Source organism: Theropithecus gelada, chromosome 3, assembly GCF_003255815.1.
Source record: "Theropithecus gelada isolate Dixy chromosome 3, Tgel_1.0, whole genome shotgun sequence".
In the NCBI taxonomy this organism is placed as follows: domain Eukaryota; kingdom Metazoa; phylum Chordata; class Mammalia; order Primates; family Cercopithecidae; genus Theropithecus; species Theropithecus gelada.
This window is the reverse complement of record NC_037670.1, coordinates 39,762,615-39,785,704: the sequence shown is the minus strand read 5'-3', so window position 1 is coordinate 39,785,704 and position 23,090 is coordinate 39,762,615.

The following is a 23,090-nucleotide window of genomic DNA, read 5'->3' as shown; positions in this document are numbered from 1 at the left end:
CGGAGGTCCACAGCACATCCTGAGGCTGTAGTTCAAGATGAAAGGAAACTTATATTAAGTTTGTCTCAAAAGCTGTATCTTGAGATTGAGGAGAAAGGAGAAAGAAAACAAAAAGTTTTAAAACACGGTTTGAAGCCAAGCCAGCTATCCTGTTACAGAATGACAAAAGGACACATAAGATACAATGAATATTCCTTTTTGTTCAATAAAGGGAAGAGACAAAGGGAATCTCCAGGATGATGAACAAAAGAAATAGAACGACAGCTGTGCACAGAATATGTGATATTGTTCATTAAAATAAGAGCAGGTTATATGTCCTGGGAAATGTTTCATTGATAAGATAAAATTTATATAATACCTAAGTATCTCAACACAGTAAATAAATTTGATGCAATTGTTTGGAGAATTTGGAGTTTAAATGGTGACCAAAACACACAAAGATAAACAAATGAAACAAAATAAGATAATTAGTAATGCCAAGAAAATACATATTTTTTAATAGTTTTCTACATGGTTAAAATTTAAATAGTATTTAAACACTTATTTTAACATAAGTCTGGAATATTTATCTATCAGAAATTTTATAAAACTTCCTGGAAAGGGTGATTAAATTGAAAGAATGTCTTGTATTGTATGTGAGAAACAAACCCTTTTGAATACCAGAAAATGATTGTTTTTCCTATTCTGATGTCCTAGTTGGGTACTTAGATCAAAAGAGCAATGATGGAACTATAGAAGCAAGGAAGTATTTCTTAACACTAATTTAGACTGTAATGGAGGAAATAAAAGAGATACCAATAGCTAAAGATTATGCCCTTACTTTCTCTAGTTTATACTTTCAAAGCAGAAATAAGAAAATAAGTACACCAAAAAACGACTCTCCCCTACCAGTCTTATATTTATTTTAAGCCCTCTGAAATTGCTACCAATACTAATGATGAAGATGTTCAGACTCATCGATTTTCATTCCTTAATATTATTGTATTAGCCAGGGTTCTGTCTATTACTGAAATTAAGTAGGTATTAATCTGAGCGAGACTGTTTTAACATTAAGATGCTAATTGTAATTCCCTGAACAAGCAATAAGAAATATTTCAAAATATATATATGAGTTGAATATCAATGGAATTAAAATAGTCCACGTGAAAATATGTACTAAACACAAAACAAGTCAATCATCGATGAATGAGACAAAAATCGTACATAAAATTCATAACTAAAATAATAAGTCATAGACATATAATAAATAAATAGCAAGATATCAGGCATAATTACATTAAATGCAAAGGGAGTAAAAACTTTAAAATTGTAGATTGTCAGAATGTACTTTAGAAGACTGACCAACTTTATGTTGTCTATAAAAGACACACTGTATACAAAGTACAAAGTAGTTGGAAAACATGATGGGAAATACATGGCATTCAAATAGTAACCAGTGTAAGTTGAATGGGATATATTAATATCAGATAACATAAATTTTAATACCATAAAAAGTACTAGAGAAAAAATAGTTGTTTTATTGCAATAAAAGTGTAGGTCTTTCAGGAAGGCAGAACACTTATATATGAACCTAAAAATAGAATACCAAAAGACATGATGACAAAAACCAAAATTTGAAATAAAAAGTAGACAAACAGTAATTATTGCAGACTGACAAACCCTTTCAGTAATGGATAGCACAACTAAGCATAAGATCAAATAATAATAGAAAATTTGAAGAACTATACATAATAAACATCTGTTGAACAGTCCACCCAATGGCGTCAGAAAATGCATTCTTCTAAATTATGTCTGGAATATTCTGCAGAAAGAACATATGTTAGGTGATGAAATAAGCTTCAATAAATAAGACTTCATCAAAATTGAATCTTTTTCCTTCAAAATAAAACACAATCGAGAATGTGAAAAGATATCTGGATAAGGGGTGAAAGCATCTACAAATCATGTATCTGATACGACAGAGGTCCCCAGCCCCAGAGCCATGGACCGGTGCTGGTCCATGACCTGGTAGGAACTGGGCTGTGCAGCAGGAGGTGAGTAGCAGGTGAGCATTACTATCTAAGCTCCGCCTCCTGTCAGATCAGCAGTGGCCTTAGATTCTCATAAGTCTACAAACCCTATTGTGAACGGCACACGTGAGGGACCAGGTTGCGTGTTCCCTAAGAGAATCTAACTAATGCCTGACAATCTGAGGCGGAATAGTTTTATCTGGAAACCATCCCCTTCCCCAATCTGTGGAAAAACTGTCTTTCACTTAGCTGGTCCTTGGTGCCAAAATGTTGGGCATCACTGTGATAAGGGACTTGTATTCAGAATATATAAAGAACACAAAACTCAACAATAAAAACACAAATAATATGATTAGAATGATGAGCAAAATATTTGAATAGACATCTATTAAAAAGAAAGAATGACTCTCTAGCCATCTCTCTCTGGTCCTTAAAAAATATGCTTCTGCATCTCAGAGCCAGCAATGTTGTATCAAATTCTTTTCTCAACCAGAATGGCCTGAGTTCACTGTCTGTGACATTTCTCTTATTCTTCTTTCATTGCATTTATCTGACCCTAGCCAGGAGAATTTCTCTAATTTTAAGAGCCCATGCTATTATACTGGACCCATATATATAATCCAAAATAATATTTTTGTTGTAATGTCTATAACCTTAATTGCATCTGCAAAGCCTCCTTTGCCATATACCATAAAATATTTTCAAATTAAAGGGATTAGGCCATGGACATCTCTGGAGGGGTGGCATGCTGTCTACTACATACATCTCTGTTTACACACACACATACACACACACGTACACATACACATAAATACACACTGTGGATTCTAAGAAGTCATCCAAAGAGCAGATCTTTCACTCCATCCCACACCCTGCTCTGCAGAAACAGGCAACAGCACTGTGATTCCACCAAGGGCATTTTCATGGGGTCCCAGCAGAGTGCTGATCTCCCATCCCCTGCCTGTGGATGCAGGTGTTGCCCTGATTCTTCTATTGAGATAATATTGTTCTGTCTGGAAAAAAAAAAAAAAAAGATCTGTCTCCTGTCTAGGGGCAGTAGTTAATACTCCATTGTCCCATCCATGTTAGTTTCCGTGGGGTCTTTTGGCAAGCTGAGAACTTCCACCCAGCTGAAAGGAAAATTAACAAAGCAGTGCAACTTTGTGCTAATGTATTCTGAATTATACCTTCTCCAACTATTGTCAGCAGGCCTATGAGGGAGCTGAGTCATCTAGCATCAGGGAGATTGAACAAGGCATCGAGAGTTCAAGCTAATCAGTATTCTACTCTCCACACACCTAGAGTCACTGGGGTCCAGTGATTACCTGAAGTTCAGCTCCCACAGGGTAACAATGATACTGAATGAGGCAGTGTGCCTCAGGGCTACTGGGCAGTTTGCTACCTACCTCCTCCAACAGCATGAGCAAGGCTTAGTGTGGAGCTCAGTCTTTATCACCCACTGCTATGACGGAGGCAGAATAAGGTGGTGCAGGTCAGGCCCACATGGCTCTCTGCCTCATCTCTCCCCTTATCAGCTCTATGAGGAGCCAAGCTTATGCTTCCACCATGTTTAAATAAGATGGTATATGTCAGCCATCTGACTCCATTTTGCCTAATGTTTGTGGGGTAGTGGGAAAGCAAGCATGCACTCTCACTCAGAGACAACAAGGTGGTATGAGTCAGTGCTGTGCTTTTTCCAGAACAGTATTGGTGGAGCTCAGTGGTAAGTTCGACAACAACACCTATGCAGCCGTGGTGCCACACCTCAACAGGTGTATTGCAAACTTAAAAACATAAAATGCAATCCAAAATATTATGTATATATTTGTTATATAACATTGTATGTAAATATTATAAAATATTTTAAAATTTCAAGAATACAACTGAAAATTATTCTTCATACCAAGAATCAGGAAAATCGCAAATTGAGAAAAAAACGAATCAGCAGAAATCGCTATGGAAATAAATTAGATGTTAAAATTCCGTCAAAACTTTTAAAGCAGTCATCATCAAAAAAGCTGTTAAAAGCAATGTTGAATTCTCTTGAAAGAAATTTAAAAAGTTAAAAGTCTTAGAGAGGAAATAAATGTCATGAAAAGCTCCAAATCAAAATTATAAAACTGAAAAGTACAACAAGAACAACAAATGTGCACAAAGGGCTAAATAGTAGAATGGAGATGACAGAGGATAGAAGCAATGAACATGAGGACAAACAAATACAATTTATCCAATCTGAACAACAGAGAGAAAGCACACTGAAATAACAGAGCCTCAGATACTTGTTGGACAAAAATGAATAAGCTAATATTGATGTTATTGGAAGCACAGAGAAAGAAAAGAGATAGATTGAAAATGTATTCAAAGAAATAATGATAGAAACATTTCCAAATTTGGTAAAAAAAAAAAAAAAAAAAATTAGAAACCTACAGGTTCACAAGGCTAAATAAACTCCAAATAGGGGAGTCAAAAAAAGTCTACACAAAGATGCATAAAAACAAAAATTTTGAAAATTAAGATTAAAAATATTGAAAGAAGCTAAAAATCAATTCCACATTACTTGAAAGGGAACACCTATTTTGAATGGCAGTAGATTTCTCATCTGAAATCATGGACACCAGAAGAGAGTGGCACATTTTTCAAATGTTAGAAGAAAAGAACTGCAAATTATACATTTATCTAAAATAACTTCCAGGTATTAAAGGGAAATAAAGACATTCACAGATAGAGGAAAACTAAGGGAAATCTTTACTACTAAATATAATCGTAAATACTCACAAAAGGAAGTTCTCAAAATAGAAAGATTAATTGGAAACAGGCTTGAACCATCACAAGGAAAATAAGGAGATACTGGTTCTGGACAAGCTGGTACAGAGCAATGTTTTCCCATCCTACCCCAAGAAATAACCTTGAATCCTTGAAATAATGTGACTGACAACCAAAGGAGCACTCTGTCAGACAGGCAAAGGAAGGAAAAGTGGTCTGAGACCATGTAATTGGAGGAAAAGCAATCAAAGGACATCCTAAGCGTTCCCTAAAACCCCAAGAGGAGAAAGTGAGTCAGACTGGCATTTCCTGTTTCTCAAGTTAGCAGCAGAAGACAGCCAGGCAATCTTGTTCTTCCCTGAGATCAAGCAGAACTCCATTCGACCATACCAGGCAAGCATGAATCACTGGCAAGTGGGATCAACCAGAAACTCTGCCAACAATAAACCAACAGGAAAAATATTGTCTTCTCTTGTCCAGTTTGAAATCCCCATCTTTGGTCAGAGACACTGGAGTGGCTGAGATAATACAATAGGGATCCTGACATAACAATGCCTAGCCCAGGAAATACTCCCTACCCCGCACAAACAGATGAGGACACTATCACAACAAGCACCACCCAGGAAACCTCTTCATCCACACACCTTGAGATTACTCTCCCCCATGGAGAGACATAAGGTGGCCTGTTCTTGGGCCTGGTCTTTCATCAGATTAAATTAGACCTGTGTCAGCCCAGATCCACCTCAGTGGTATGAAATCAACCAAGTAGACCAAAATAATATCTCAAAAACTTTAAGGACAAAACTATCATTTAAACTACATCCCCATTCCCACACCTGCAAATAGACTGGGATCTGCCTGATAAACCTACCTAAGGGGAATGTCTCTTAAATGAAAAGATTTTAATAGAACCTAGAGCCTCTTATCATAACAGACAAAATGTGTGGGATACATTTAAAAATCACTCAATATACTAAGAGCCAAGAATATCACAATGAGAATGAAAAAATATGCTATCTCAGCAAAGAAATAAAAATTATAAACAAGAACATCAAAATGGATAAAATATGTTAGACTCATTCTTGTGAGTTTCTCAAATTTTTTGTTTATTTAAACAAATAATATAACATAATTTTAGTTGTGTCAATGTACGTAGATGAAATACTTGAGATAATTATAATAACCAGGAGAGAAAAGCCACCTAATTCAAGTAAGTATTCTATAATTTACATGTGGTAAAATTTCAATAACTGTCATAACTTATGCATGTGTATTGTAATAGTTGAAACACCCACTAAAAAACTATTCAGTGATATGCTAAAACAACAAAAAGAGCAAACTTTAAATGTATTGAGATAGAATTCTAAAAACAATGGAAGTGACACACCAGAAGGTTTAAAAAAAATAAAAAGAGGAACTAGAAGTGGACCAAATAAAAAACAAATAATAAAATGGCACACTTAAGCCCTAACATGTTAATAGGTACTTTAAATGTCATAGCTTAAAATACACTAGTTAAAAGACAGAATAGCAGAGTGGAAAAAAAAAATGTTCCAAGTATATGCTATTTACAAGAAAATAAATACAAACACAATGACATAGAAAGGCTGACAGTAAAAGGACAGAAAATGATATACCATGCCCACATTAGCTTTAAAGAGAATCAAGAATTGCCATGTAAGTATCAGATAAATTCGAGTTCAGAACAAACTTACTAGAGACAAAAGTCATGTTACATCATGATAAGATGAATAATTCACCACGGAGATATAACACGCCTAAATGTTTATACAACAACAAGAACAAAAAAACCACAAAACATGTTTTAAATCACTTTAAGCAAAAACGGATGGAAATGAAAGGAGAAATAGACAAATTTGCAATTATAATTGTGGACATCAACACTCCTTTCTCAGTAATTGATAGAACTACTGGACAGAGAGAATAGAGAAGATTGGAACACCACAATCAACAGAATCCGATTGACATGGAGCACTCCATATAACAATACCAAAATTAGCATTTTGAAAGCACCCATAGAAAAGGAAGATAAACTAGATCCTGGGTCATAAAAAAAAACAAAAAAAAAACAACCTTGGCCAGGCCTGGTGGCTCTCATCTGTAATCCTAGCACTTTGGGAGACAGAGGTGGGTGGACCACGAGGTCAAGAGATCAATCGAGACCATCTTGGCCAACATGGTGAAACACTGTCTCTGTCTACCAAAAACACAAAAATTAGCCGGGTGTGGTGGCGGGTGCCTGTAGTCCCAGCTACTCGGGAGTTGAGGCAGGAGAATCACTTGAACCCGGGGAGGCGGAGGTTGCAAGTGAGCCAAGATAGCCCCACTACACTCCAGTTTGGCGACAGAGCCAGACTCCGCCTCCAAAAAAAAAAAAAAAAAACTAAAAACAAACAAACAACCTAAAACCCTTAACAGATTTAAAAGCATTGAAATCAGGCAGACTTTATATTTTCTGATCATAGTTGATTCAAACTAGAAACCAATAACAGAAAAACAGGTAATTTTCCACATTGGACATTAACAACATACTTCTGAATAATATAATGGTCAAAGAGAAAATTTATATAAAAATAATATATAAAACTGAAGGAAAATGAAAATAAAACATCAAATATGTGGGAAGCTCCTAAAGTAATGCTGAGAGGGAAATTTATAGCACTGAATACTTAATTAGAAAAGGGAGAAGGTTTCAAATTAATAATCTGATCTCCTATCTCAAGAAAATAGAATAAGCAAATCAAAATCCACTTAAAGCAGGTGAGAGAAAGAAGTAAGAAACATGAAAGCAAAAAATCAATGACATGGAAAACAGAAAGATAGAGAGAAAATCAGTTGAAGATAAAAAATGTGGCAAAAATCTGTTTAGACTGGTTACCAACAGCTTTTGCAGATATTATAGCCCTTAAGCCCATCCTGACCAAAAACTCACACATTCTCCTTAAGACTGAGAGCTCACAATTTGTCAGGGCCAGATAAAACAGTGTTGTTCACATTTGGCTTGAGGCAAATGGGAAACTGAATCATTCATAAACAAAATAATAGAAAAGGCAGAAGGGAGCTTTGGTGAATAAAGGCAAGCAGGGCTCAGAGTATTTTTATTCCTCACATTACCATGAAAGTTAAATAAACAACAACAAAAGTCTGAATACATTGATCTGCAGAGGTTTACTGCCTACTCCTCAGGCTATCATGAATACAATTTTCTTCACATTATAAATTTACGGGATTATTAAATGGTAAATATGGTGGCAACAGGGAGGAAATAAGCCAAATTTACTGTTTAGCAATAGGATTCTGAAGCTTAGCATGTAGATTTATAATTAATTGCAGAACAGTTAAAATCATTACCCTCTTCACTTGTTTTAGCATGATTTTCTTTCATGTTTTATTTTAAGGCATTTCTTGATTTAGTACTGTAAGTGAACATCTTGGTTCAGCATTTTTGAGTGGAATTATTTTTTGATGTTTATTAGCAATGTAGAGCAAATAAATTTTATTAGATACATGTTCTCGGTGATTAAATAAATAGAAAATGCAAACTATGTAATTTTATACACCTAATGCATTTTTTCTCAATTTGTGATTCACTTCAGAAATACAGCATTAAAAGAGAGTGGACATAATTAACCATGTATGGGATATTAATGTATGCCTTTAATAGGGATAACAGCTTTCCAAGAGTGGGATGATTACTTTTATAACCTAATTAAAATTTAAGAGTTAGTGTTCCTTCATTACTTAGATTGCATTTTATTTTAGAATTCAGAAGTTTCATATATTTTGCTTTAAGGTTTATGCATGTGAAGTGCACATTTGAAAAATGGAGGCATAGTACTAGTGAATTACTTTCCACGTAATCGGATAAAATTGAACATTGTCTTTTGATTTATTTTAACCCTATAAAAGTGTATTATTTCTCTACTCATTGCTTGCTTTTTAAAAGGGGGAGGGGAAATAGTTACATGACCAAAGCCGTGTCTATGTACGAACAGGTTTATCACCAAACTGGATGAACTAAAACTGTGTTTGTCAAAATTTCTTTTACTTACTAATCACCGTTTTGTAGCATGGCAGGGAATCAAGGAACTGTGCCATTGTTCACAGGTCATAAATATCAAAATTACTGAATTTGTCTTTCTGGATGTGGATTAACCTTTAATTATCAACCAGTTCCATTTTATTTCTAAAGAGTTAATTTAAATATTAATGTTTAAAATTACTTATTATGGCTCATTTAAAAATTAATTAAACTGCATTGTTTCATAAAAATTAATAGGAATTAATGATTCAGGCCAAATATGGATAAAATGTCACTTGGAAGCATGATGTCAAGTACATGATAAATAGATATTTGTAAAAGATTATTGATCCTAGATTCTAAGAAATATGTAGTTGTATGACTATGTACTACATCATTAATGATAATCATAAAATAATACAAATTTGAAACATCCACCTACACACACGCTAACATATATCCTAAGCCTACATAGCCGTGAAAGAAATCAAGATAATACTCAGTTTGAAATGAGTTTTATCTAAATAAGTGGAAAGCACTCAAATATTTTAACACTTTTAAACTTGTATAAGGTTCTCTTTTAAATATCTTTATATACAATAGCCTGATAAAAATGAGATCTTAATTGTAGGGGAATGTATTACAAAAATGATTGCAATTCTTCATTTCTCCCTCTCTTGTTGCCACTTGCATGGCTGCTTGAAGCTCTTCCCATCAGGAATTGAATCTGCTTCACCATTTCTTTAGTGTAGGTTGTCCTTTGGATTTGGTTTGGTCAATGGAATGCAGAATTTTTTCAGTGTTGCTCATAACTCTGCCCCTATATGCAAACACACCTCCCCAGACTGCTGGTGGATGAGACAGCATACAGGGAGCTAACAAGTCAAGTTTAAATACGGTCTCTCGCTGTCCCATAGCTAATATCAGCTACATGTGGATGAATTCAGCTGCTCCCACCTTGATTGCTGATTGGCATGTTCAGGAACTTAAAAAAAAAAAAAAGTTTTGTTTTAAGCAACTAAATTTGGAGTGGACTATTTCACAGAAATAGCTAACTGATAAAATTCTCCACAAGAAATTTTAAAAGTTTACATTTTGACACGTTACTTTCAATATTACCTTAAAGTAACATAAACATTCTAAAACATCATGTGAAGCACATCAGACTGAATATTTCAGAAAAAAACTACAATATAAATTGTTCATAAGCTATGCAAATTTTGTCTTGGAAAATGTAAACTTTTTGACTAAAACCACAAACTAGTTTGAATTCATTCTTTACATATATAAGCTTCCTGGGTTCATCCTTTTTATCTCTACTATATCATATTTTATTTCTTAATATTTTAGGATCTAAAATAATATCATCAATTATGTTTTTATATTTTTAAAATTTATTTTGGAAACCACGGTCTAATGACCAAGTTTTTATTGTTATTGTTGTGCTTCTCTGTTTCTATTTTGTATATACACAATCCACCAGACTCTCTATCATGACACTATAACCCTCCGCCCCAATTAGTTCCTCTAAATATAACTTTTCTTTTTTGATAATCAATTTATTTATACTGTTAGATTTTCTTATCTCTCACGTGATGATTATTTATTAAAAATAATTAACTACTGATGTGAGACATCAAAATTATAGTAAATTACTTCATTATAAAAAGAGTGATGTAAGTTAAATCAATTGTACATAATAGAGGCATATAATCAACAACATAATGAGAACCTAGATCCCAATGTGTTTATTAGGTTGTAAGATTCCAATCCCTGTAATTGGGAATTCAAATTTTAGAAGTGAGTATAAAATGCTCAAAAAATATATATCCTCATTTAAATCTTTACTGGAAGATACATTAATTAGCTTTGTAATAATAACAATTTGTTTTGCTTTTGGGATGCCCATCAGGTTTTAATTTTTACACCCACAAACACAGTTTTCCAAAATTTTCTTTTTAGAATTACTATTATTCAATGGAACTTTTTTTTACCTACACATAGCTGTCTGGGGACTGCCAAGGGCAATAAGCTGAGAATATGTGTTTTCATTTGTACTGGCATTACTCTCCAAAATATTGCTATGAATCACAGGATAAACTCTTCTGTGACATACCAAATTAGCTTTACAGAGAAGACTCACTGGTGGTAGTATAGGAAATAATAGTTCATTTAATAGACTTTTTAAATACCTTCAATATTCACCTAGAGATATGTACTACTTACAAACTTTAGCATCCCCAATACAAAATGTCTCCTCAGCAAATACAAAAGATTACACCCAAAATACCAAAACATATGCTTTTTATCATCATGGTTGTTACTTTCTGATTTAGGTTCAGCCTTCTCTAGAGGCTATTAAAGAAAGCATACATTTTTGCTGACATTTTATCACAGCAATAAAATGAGATGGGAATCTATACTCAAAAGACCACTAAAATCAGTCAGCATGTTTACTGCAGAAAACAAGTTGCCAAACACTCTAGGATAATTCAGTAAAATATGACCAGATTTATGGATGAGTGTATTTTTGCACAACACTCTCAAGTTGTAGCATTTTTATAATATATGTCTATAATATCCATGAAAGATACCCTCAGTGAATATATTATACTTCTAATATGCTTACTTGAATGTGTGATAAATTATCCCCAGAAGGTCAAGAGAAATTGAATTTATTTTTAAATTTTTACTTATCAAATCACACAAAAACCCACATGTATAAATCAATTTACTTGATTACATGCTTCCTGTTTATACAATCACGTGTTTTTATTAGTAAGACTCGTTATACCTGTCAATGTTAGTGAGGACTCTCGTATGACTGCTTTTATAAGTTCCTGGAAACAATGCTTTTGATCCTATGTAACTAAAACCATCCACAGTAGGGAAAAATATCACTTTGAAACACAGATTCATAAAAAAATAGTATATTGTGGACAGAGCTAAAATATATATGTAGCAGGAGCATTGTACAAGTTTTAGCCGAGTTGTGATTCATAAAATAATACCAATCAAAGTGCTGTTACTGCAATTGTAATTTTTTACAAGCATTCTGAAGAACAGGAGAAATAAAGGCAACCTGAAAAGGAAAAATAATCTATTTTGTCATTAATTGCCATATTTATACAGTGCATTACTTATAGCAAATGTCAAACACAGAGCTCACGACAATTACCTGTGTCTTCAAGATTCCCTTACTGGCTGTCTAGATAGTCAAATTGAATCATGATATTGTTTTTTGAATGCCTACCACGAAAAAACAGTAACCTAGATTAAAAGTAGCTCACTTCCTTGTGATGATGGAAATAGACATGATGAGATTTAAAAAAAATTGTGGCCAGGTGCAGTGGCTCACACCTGTAATCCTAGCACTTTGGGAGGCTGAGGCAGGTGGATCACCTGAGGTCAGGAGGTCAAGACCAGCCTGGCCAACATGGTGTAACCACGTGTCTACTAAAAATACAAAAAAAAAAAAAAAATAGCCCTGTGTGTGGCATGCACCTGTAATCTCAGCTATCCTAGAGGCTGAGGCAGGAGAATCGCTGGAACTTGGGAGACAGAGGCTGTAGTGAGCCAAGATCATGCCACTGCACTCCAGCCTGGATGACAGAGCAAGACCCCATCTCAAAAAAAAAAAAAAAAAGTACACATGTACACAAGCTAAGGTGTTTTTGTTGCTGTTGCTGCTTTTAATTTTTTGGCAAAAAAAAAAAACTTAGTTGTAGTAGTGTGAGCACTGAAACAAATTATTTTGTGAATAGTACAGACCATGCTGATAACCAATGCATCATGTCAAAAATGTAGAATTAGGTTCAAATGAAGAGTGGAGATGAAATGATTTTCAATTGTAATAGGAACATGGATGGACATCTCAAGGGTCTATGTCTTACTTTACACTCAAATCCATACTTGGTTGGATTATACACACCCCCTTAAATTCTGTTTTAGTCTAATTTGAATTTATTGATAATTTTTTCTTCTAATCACACACACACGCACACACGTGCACACACACACAGGATCACCAGGGATACTCCTGGAGAAAAACCATGAAGGGAAACAAAGTATGGAAGGGAAAATGCAAATCCTCTACTTTCTTACCTGGAAAGGACGCAGCCACTTTTTTGGAATGATATGATTAGGCTTTGTGTCCCCACCCAAATCTCATCTTGAATTGATTCCCAATAATCCGCACATGTCAAGGGAGAGACCAGGTGGAGGTAATTGAATCATAAGGGAAGTTTCCCCAGTGCTGTTCTTGTGATAGCAAGTCAGTTCGCAGGAAATCTGATGGTTTTATAGGGGCTCTTTCCCGTTCGCTCAGCACTTCTTCTTCCTACCACCTTGTGCAGAATGTGCCTTGCTTCCCCTTCCTCTTCTACCATGATTGTAAGTTTCCTGAGGTGTTTCCCAGCCATGCGGAATGGTGAGTCAATTAAACCATTTGCCTTTATAAATTCCAGTCTTGGGCCGGTTTTATAACAGTGTGAAACAGACTTATACATGGAACATCCATTCCATCTCTAATTTCTTAACAATAAAATTAAATATATTGTACAAATTTCATTCTTTCAGCAGTTTAGGGTTATCTACTCTGGAGTATATGAGAAGATAGTTTGAATATTTTTCTGTAATGATTGAAAGGAATATATTTCACTTAATCTTATTTTTAGTTCTTAAGTATTTTAAAATACTTTCCTTAGATTTTGTTTTTGTTTACTAGTTTTTGAGAAGAATCATAGATTAATTATTTTTAGTCTTTCTTCTTTACTAACATATAATATTAGGGCTATAACTATCTTCTGAACATGGTTTGAGATACATCCCATAGGTGTTTAATATTAAATCTTTAATTATTATTCAGCTCAAACCATTCTCTATTTTAAACTTTTGTTTTTATTATACTTTAATGTAAGTTAAACACACGTGTGTGTGATTCCAATTTAATTGTACTGTGGTTAGGGAACTTACATTATAATTTTATTTTATTTTATTTTATCATTATTATTATTATTATTGAGATGGAGTCCCGCTCTGTCGCCCAGGCCGGAGAGCAGTGGCACGATCTCGGCTCACTGCAAGCTCCACCTCCCAGGTTCACACTATTCTCCTGCCTTAGCCTACCGAGTAGCTGGGACTACAGGCGCCCGCCACCATGCCTGGCTAATTTTTTGTATTTTTAGTAGGGACGGGGTTTCACTGTGTTAGCCAGGATGGTCTCGATCTCCTGACCTTGTGATCCTAGTGACCTTTGGAGCACTAGGCCTCCCAAAGTGCTGGGATTACAGGTGTGAGCCACCATGCCAGGCCTAGAATTTTATTTTTTAAAATCTAAACTCTTTTTGTTGAAGTGCAAATTATATACAGACTTATACAAATATATACTTCACAAATTAGAAGTGCATAAAAATTGCTAGTATCCCAAAAGTCTGGTTCCATGTTGACTTCCAGAAGTATCTCCAACTGAAAGTTAACTATTGACTTCTACCAGCCTGAGTTTTCCTGTTATTGAAATTTAAAGACTGGGAATGTACAATGGTACTCTTTTTTATGTCTGACTTCCCATGCTAAAATTTGTATTTATTAGTTTTATTAAAACTGGGGTTCACAGTTTCTTCATTTCATTGCTTTATACTATTTCATTTTATGAATATAGTATATCTATATGCATTTATTTTATTTTCTGGTACTGAATATTACCAACAATACTGCTTTAATATTCTTAAACATAGCTATGGTACATCTAAGTATACATTGCTGTTGGGCATATACCCATGGGTGAAATAACTGAACCATAAGGCATCCAAATGATGGACATAAATAGACAAACAATTTTCAGTTTTGGTGAGCTTTAGACTCCAAACTATATTGTAAGTATATTCTGGTTTCTCTGCATGTTTGCCTAAACATAATATATTCACGTAATTATTTTGTACAAGTTTAGCCAATTTTATGTTATAGTATCTCAAAGTGGTTTAAATTTGTATTTTCCTGGTGTCCAATAATGTACACTTTTGTATAAGTTCAATTACTGGATAGCATCCTCTATGAAGAATCTGTTCAAATATATTGCCCATTCTTTATTGAGTTGTTTAATAATTGTCTTTGTGATATACAGAAATTATTTATATAAGACACAATGAAAATATATTGTTCTACACTAAGGGTTGCTTTTTCATTGATACTGTTATATTTTAATTAACATAAATTCATCATTTTAATATGGTCAAATTCACAAATCTTTATTTTATATTTAGTACTTTGTGCTTTTATCTTAAAACTATTAACATTGGTATATTGTATGGGTATATAAACCTTTAAGCTATTCTGTATATTTGTAATTTTATATTTTACATTTAAGTCTCAAATGCATTTTGAATTGATTTTTTGTATGATGTGAAATACGGGTCCACATATTTTCATGTGGATGTCCAATGAACCCAACTTATTAAATCAACACCACTTATTGAAAATAAAATACTAATGCAGGTTAACAGCACTTGTTATAAGTCATATAACTATATGAGTCAGTGTTTCTCAAGATACACTATGCTGTTTTATTGATATATTTTTCCACATTTATGTTAATATTACATTAACTATTGATTGCTTTAACATAAGACTTGGTACATGATATAAAAGCTCTATTTTTGTTTTTACTTATTGTGTTGCCATTTCTTGTATTTTTGCCTTTTCATATAAAACTCAGAAGCAACTTCTCATTTTTTACATAGACATACAAACATACAACCCATGCTTACACATAAACACATATACACTTCTCAGATTTTCAGTGGAATTGTTTTTAACTTGTAGATCAACTGACCCAAAGCTGATATATTTAAAATGCTAGATATTCCATTTAGGAACAAGATATGTCTTTCTGTTTACTTAGACTTTCTGTCCTTTTTCTTTTCTTTTTCTTTTTGTGGAGAATGGTACTTAGATTGTCCTTAAATTATCTCAGAATATTTTATTTTGTTATATATGTCTTCCATGTTTTTCATTAGCGTTATTCCTAATATTTTTGGTGGGTTTTTTTTGTTTTGTTTTGTTTGGTTTTTTTTTGGTGCTGTTGTTGGCAGTTTCATTGAGGTTTAAAATTTTATTGCCTCCAATACATGGAGGCTTATCATCTTTTATAATGAATTTGTATCTAGAGAATTTGCTAAATTAACTTATTAATCCTCTCATTTTATCTTTTGATGCTTTTGAATTTTTTCACTGTATATATTATGTGTCAATTACAACAATTTATTTTTTCTTCATTTCCAAATCTTATTACTTGTTTGTTTGTTTACTGAACTGGCTAGAAATGTTAACAGAAGTTGAAGAGAAGTAGTGTTTTGATTCTGAACTTGTTTTGCTTCCAATCTTAGCAGAAAATGCCATTCTGAACATTTTGGATATGTTGGTTTAATGTTTTTAAATCAAGTTAAGAACATTATTAATTCTTCCATTGAGATTATCATATTTTTTCTTTATTACATTGATATAGTGATAGGCATTTATTGCTTTTGAAAGTTAAGCTATTTTAAAATCCTAGCATAAACTCAGTTCATCTTTGATATATTTTTCTATGTAAGTAAATTTAATTGGCTTTTGTTTGGCTTGGCATATGTTTTTATATATATTATGGGAGATGTCAGCCTATAATATTCTCTTATAGAATGTCTTTGTCATAATTTAGACAAGAATATTCTAAGGCAATAGAACAATTTGAGATGTGATTTCATGACAGATTCTCTAGCACTAGAACCATATATTTCAGGGAATCAAGAAATCTCTAAGAATAAGGGCTGAAGAACAAATGGAGGCAAGTATGTCATCACAACTGAAGGCTATCTCCAGGCTGTTGTTACGAGGAAGCTCTGGAGTGCATACTGTACCACAGAGGAAATAATTCTAGCAATTTCATGGAGAAGAGGGCAGCTGCAAATTTCATTAGCCAAGAATCACTGAAGTTGGTGAATGTCTATGCCAGTTGCTAAAGGAAACTCTGATGAGTTATTCCATTCAACACAGTCCCCGATGAAACCACAAAGATTCAATTGTTTCTCCCATTTTTTATACTACATCTAAGGCTCAGCCTCACCAAGATTCCATTTGATTATTACAATTTTCAGAACAATTACAAGGGAAGGCCTAATGAGACAAACTCTAATTCCTGTTGCTTCACTTGGTCCTGAATTCACAACTGATCATCAAAATCTCCACTTTCCCTTCTCCATTCTTTAGTTTCCCCCGTTTCAGCTAACCTTTATGCTGATCAAAAGTGGCTTGTCATATTGGTTGACTCAGGACTTCGTAGTTGAAATCCTACTTGTCGTATTCTCATCAGACTTTATTTGTTGTACTTGCTCATTTGCAGATAGAAATGGGCATGGGAATACCAAAGGTTGTCCTGAAGTGTTGCAATGTATTTCTCTTTTGTATTATGTAACAAATGACCTAACTACCTGTAGTGATTAGGGGCAGTTATCTTTGCCAATATGCTAACTCCTCAGTTCTTGCTTGTCTAGTGGCATGAGTCACCCAAAGTCATCAGGTAGCAGATATACCTTTAAGTTTTTTCAGATATAATTTCTGATCTTGCTATTCATCGTTTTGGACGTGGATGTATTTAAATACGATACAGCAATCCCCTTTTATTCATGGTTGCACTTCAGCCATTTCAATTACCTGCAGGCAACTATGGGCTGAGAAGATTAAATGAAAAATTTCAGAAATAAACAATTAATACATTTTAAATTGTGTGTCATTTTGAGTAGCTTGATGAAATCTTGCACCCTATTGTGCCATCTCATTTCGGACATGAACTGTCCTTTTGTCCAGAGTATCCATACTACCTGCCTGTTAGTCATTTAGTAGCTGTTATCATTATCCAATTGATTTTCCTGGTATCACATCACTTATGTTTAAGTAGCTCTTATGTTACTTAATAATGACTTCAAAACACAAGAGTTGTGATGCTGGCAATTAAGACATGACAAAAAGAAGCCATTAAGTGAATTCTTTTAGTTAACAGGTGAAAGTTCTCAAGTTAATAAGGATAAAAAAGCTAATATACATATGGTTTGGAACTGTACTGTGGATCTTGGATCATATCTGTCATGGATAAGGGAAGAATACTATAATCAGGTTTGTTTTAAATTCCATGTCTGATGACTTCGTTTCTGGATCACCTGCAGAGCTGTTTATATTGTAGGAGTTTATCTTGGTTTTAATCTTTTGATTTTTTTTCATATTAATACCGAAAATTTTAAAAATTGAATATTGTACTTTGTATATGACAATTTTACTAGGTATTTTTATTTTTATTTTCCTTCAGGAAGAATTAGCTTGTTCCCTGACAGAAGTTAGAGTAAAGGCAAATTACCTGTCTCTATAAACAACTCAGATGTTTTGAGCCAGTGTTGTAGGGCTTACCTTTTTCTGGTTTTGCATTTTATTATAGGGCATAGTCTAAATAAGTCTAAACAGAAGGCATTTTTTTGCTGTCATTTCTCCACTTCCATCCAGCAGTCTAATTTTACCTCTGCTGCAAAGTAAGACTATTGAAAGCTTTTAGCATTTTAGTCACTTAGCAATTGCTTTCTGATTGACTTCTTGGATCCTTATCCCTATGCTTTTTAGAATTTACCTAAGTGCCTAGAGCAGTAAAGCCCCCGAAATTCTGAGAACACTTCCCTGGGTCATTCTTCTCCTCTAGGATTCCTGGCCTTCACATTCTGGGTGTGCTGTTACTTCTGAAAACAAATGTTTACCTCCTCCCATAATAATATCTCAAACTTAAAGTTTCTGCTGTCTGCTAAGCCTTTATGCCTTATGCTGAGATTTAGGGAAAACAATCCCCAACATAGAAGAGTAGTATAATCTGGCCCCCTGCGATTTCTTTATGTTCTCTCCATCATCTTGTTGCCTCAAGTTCTATTTACTTTGTGCTCTTTGATACTGAGTACCAGATGCTTTTGGCACTTCTTCAGTTTTATGAATGTGTTTTTCTTATTCATGTTCCTCAGTGGTAACCAGTTGGGCACCACTACTTTATAAGATTTCAATGCAATGAAATCCTTTGGAACTTAATGGGCCAGAATAGGACTTTTTTGGGAGAGTATTTGAATAAACCAGGCTATATTCTATAATTACTATAAGCTAGTCTTCACATTATTAAATCCCGGATTCTTCCCACGTATTACTCTAGTAGAATTAGACTTTATCTCATTAATTATCATTTTAACATTACAAATCACTTTAGAGTATATAAATATATAATTGGAAGTTTCATTTAAACAGCAAACTCTAGGCTGCTATAATATTGTTTTAAGAAACAGAAAGTAATCAAAAAGTAAATCTTTTGCTTTACATTGCTATTATGGGTAGAATTACGTGCTCCTCAAAAGTTGTTTAAGTACCCCAAAGGATTATAAATCATTCTACTATAATGACACATTCTCACATATGTTTATTGCAGCACTATTTACAATAACAAAGACTTGGAACGAACCCAAATGCCCATCAATAATAGACTGGATAAAGAAAATGTGGCACATATACACCATGGAATACTATGCAGTTATTAAAAAAAGAATGAGTTCATGTCCTTTGCAAGAACATGGATGAAGCTGGAAACCATGATTCTCAGCAAACTAACACAGGAACAGAAAACCAAATGCCACATGTTCTCACTCATAAATGGGAGCTGCACAATGAGAACACATGGACACAGGAAGGGGAACATTATACACTGGGCCTTGTCACGGAGTGGGGGTCAAGGAGAGGGACAGCCTTAGGACAAATACCTAATGCATGCGGGGCTTAAAACCTAGATGATTGTTGATGGGTGCAGCCAACCACCATGACACATGTATACCTATGCACATTCTACACATGTATCCTAGAACTGATAAGAACAGATACTACACTTGATCTTAAGGCTGAGAAGTGATAAAGGATACACACACACACACACACACACACACACATATACTCAAAAGTATACATATATCCCTCAATGGAGGGGTCAACATTTTCCAGATATATATATATGTAGTTGTTTAAGTCCTAACCCTAAGTAGCTGTGAATGTGACCTTACTGGGAATAGGATCTTTGCGATGAGCAAGTTAAATGAGGTCATTAGAGTGGGTCCTACTTTAGTATGAATGATGTCCTTTTATAAAAAGAAAATTTAGACACAGAGACAAACACAAATAGAAGGAAAATGATATAAAACACAGAAAGAAAACCATCTAGAAGCCAAGGAATGCCTCAAGGCACACAAAACTTGGAGGGAGGCGTGGAACAGAATTTCCCTGGCAACCCACAGAAGGAGCCAATGCTGGCAATGCCTTGATTTTGAAATTCTAGCCTCCGGAACTGTGACTCAATTTGTGTTTCATCCACCCAGTTTATGATATTTTGTTACTACAGACCCCCAAAATTAATATAGTAGATAACCACCTGGAATCTGTAATCTCTATACCTAAACCCAGACAGACTATTACAGATCTCTGGACCTCTTGCCTTCAGGATTCATGAAAAGCAAATCATTAATTGGTCTATGTATTAGCCTATAAGTACAAGCTTTTTAGTAGCTTATGATAAAATACCGGATTTTTAAGCTTATGTCTTTAAAAAATGGAAACAAATATAGCAAGTACTAATAGAGTTAAGAATTTTTAAATGTTAAGGGGCTTTGAAGCAGTTTGTAGAAATAGAAATAACATCTCATTAGAAGCATATAAATATAAATATATTAATTATAGCTAAAAGTAAGATTAGTAGACTGGCCTTCTCTATCTACCAGAAAATAAAAGTTCTTTTTTTATAATCTGGCCATGGAATATAATAATATATATAATCTGGCCAATTTAAATTTTTTAGTTTCTTAGCATATTAAAATATATTTATATATCAACCATCCTGTATAATCTCATGTACGGATATATTTACGGAGACTTTTCTAGCCCAGACTTAATATAATATAATTTATTTTATTCTAATACTATTTTAGCTTTGTTTTTTATATACAAATATTTGGTCTATCTGTGCATTTTATTGTAACCTGAAGAACTGTATAGTTTTCTGAACATGTTTACAAATGCTCTAACTGCTATCTCAGAGTACTCTTTACATTTGAGATTTCTCAATGGCGAGGTCAATATTTTCCTACTACAGGTGAGAAAAAAAGAATGAGTATCATCAAATACATTTCCATGTTCATGTAGATTTTATGGCAGATATTAGATTCAAATGCAGTACTAGATGGTTCCAAACTACACAATAATCTCAAGTTTGGTAGAGTAGAAAAAATTAGTGTTAAACTATCTCCTTAGCATTCCAAGAAAGTCAGGCTGACCATACGATTTTGCAAGTCATCAGACTATCAGTTACTTTGGTATTATGTTTCCAGTTATGCATATGTAACTCCTAAGGTCCTTGACATTAGGAACTAAATTATAACTGCTATAAATAAATAATGCGAAACAAATGCTTTTCATTTTCCAATTAAATTTGAAAATATAACAAGGATTTCAAGTACCAGAGATTTTAATAACTGATTAAATATATCTCCCTATTAGAAGAAACCACTATACCCATTCATTATATTCCCCTTTCCTTTGAACATGTCTAGATGGTCAAGATGATTTAGCCAGAGGATAAAACAATTAATAAACATTTTGAGCAAAATAAAAAACAAACAATCCCCCCACAACAATGTGATAATGCCCCAGATTATGAGGATTTAAGAAGAATTTAGGGCATGCAAGAATGGCAGGTCTGGCAGTCAGATGCAGGGGTCATTTAGTGCGAATCTGAAAGAATTTCAGAGGCCATAGAATTTAAATGTATGTAGGCCATGCACAGTGCTGACCATTATGAGGGACACATAATATTTTGTCATTGTAGACTAAAAGGATAAGTCATAATTTGCTTAGCTGATGTGATGCCACATTACTGGATCATTACAAGGTCTTTACTTTTCAGCTATTAAAAAGCACTTGATCTTCTGCAATCTTGTTAAATTTGTTGGAAGTTGAAACATTGAATAATATTCTAATTTCTTTCTCATTAATTGTGTCCCCAGTTTGAATATGTAGTTTATAAGGCTCTCAAAATTACAAACAGTGTTTCACATGTGTCTCTGCAATTACTTGATAGTTTCCAAGGTGTATACACACACACACACACACACACACACACACACAGACACTTTTTTTTTTTTTTTTGGAGATGGCGTCTAGCTCTATTACCCAGACTGGAGTGTGCTGGCACGATCTCAGCTCACTGCAACCTCCGCCTCTGGGGTTCAAACGACTCTCCTGCCTCAGCCTCCTGAGTAGATGGGACTACAGGCACGTGCCACCATGGCTGGCTAATTTTTGTATTTTCATTAGAGATGGGGTTTCACCATCTTAGTCAGGCTGATCTCAAACTTCTGACCTCGTGATCTGCCTGCCTTGGCCTCCCAAAGTGCTAGGATTACAGGCATGAGCCACACACCTGGCCAAATAAAGTTACATTTCTGTTAGAAAATTGTTTTACTTTACAACTTTCATCAAAATATTAAAATTTGATTTTCAAAATGTGTTTGGGCCATGAAGCATTTATTTTTACTTTTGTGACTTGATGGTTTATCACATCTTTCCACTCATATCAAGTTACTTTTTCTATATTTTTGTTAGAATTCTTACCATAGAAAGCACATTAATTGGCACTTTATCACATACATAAAATATTCTTTTGACTTTTTTAGTTTCTTAGACTATTAAAATATATTTATACATTAAGCATCCTTCTATAATCTCATGTATGAATGTTACATTTTCGCAGGTTTAGTTAACCCAGACTTTATGTAATGTGTTTTATCCTAATACTATTATAGCTTTGTTACTTATATGCAAATATCTGATCCTTTTATGCATTTTATTGTAACGTGATGAATTCTATAGTTCTCAGAAAATTTTTACATATGCAATAGCTACTGTATCAGAGCACTTATCTATAATGCCCTTAACTCCTAGTAACTGATATCTCGTTATTTTCATTATCACGAAGTATTCAGGAGTAGGTCTCTTGATAAAAACAAATTTCTGGTCATCTGTCTGCCCAATAGACAATATACATTTTTTTCCTTAATCATATTTTGTTGTTTCTAAATTTTAACTGGACAATGTACACTACATGGAATAATAACTAAATTAATCAAGAAAGCAGTGTATTAGTTTGTTTTCAGGCTGCTGATAAAGACATACCTAAGAGTGGGTAACCT